Source organism: Brassica oleracea, chromosome C4 (genome assembly GCF_000695525.1).
Source record: "Brassica oleracea var. oleracea cultivar TO1000 chromosome C4, BOL, whole genome shotgun sequence".
Lineage (NCBI taxonomy): Eukaryota > Viridiplantae > Streptophyta > Magnoliopsida > Brassicales > Brassicaceae > Brassica > Brassica oleracea.
In genome coordinates, this window is record NC_027751.1 from 26,195,607 (window position 1) to 26,196,201 (window position 595).

A 595-nucleotide genomic window follows, 5' to 3' on the forward strand; every position below is an offset into this window, starting at 1 on the left:
TTCGATGGGGACCAAGGTCCATATGAGTACAGGATATCATCCGCAAGCAGATGGACAGTCAGAGAGGACAATCCGAACACTTGAAGACTTACTGCGATCTTGTGTTCTGGATTGTGGAGACAAATGAGATCAGCACTTGCATCTGGCTGAGTTTTCTTACAACAACAGCTATCATGCAAGCATTGGAATGTCGCCTTACGAGGCATTGTGCGAACGTCCGTGTAGGACACCGTTATGCTGGACCCAAGTGGGGGAGCGCAGCATATTTGGCGAGATTTTGTAGAAGAGACAACTGAAAGAATCCGAGTCTTGAAACTGAAGATGAAAGAGTCTCAGGACAGACATAAGAGTTATGCAGACAGACGCAGAAAAGTCCTTGAGTTCGAAGTAGGAGACATGGTATATCACAAAACCGTCACCTACAAAGGCAAGGACCGATCCTAAAAGAATGCCAAGCTAAGTCCAAGATACATGGGGCCGTACAAGATCATGGAAAGGATTGGAAAGGTCGCTTGCAAACTGGAGCTGCCCTCATCGATGGCTCAGTTCCATAACGTGTTCCATGTATCTTTGCTGCGAAAATGCATAAGGAATC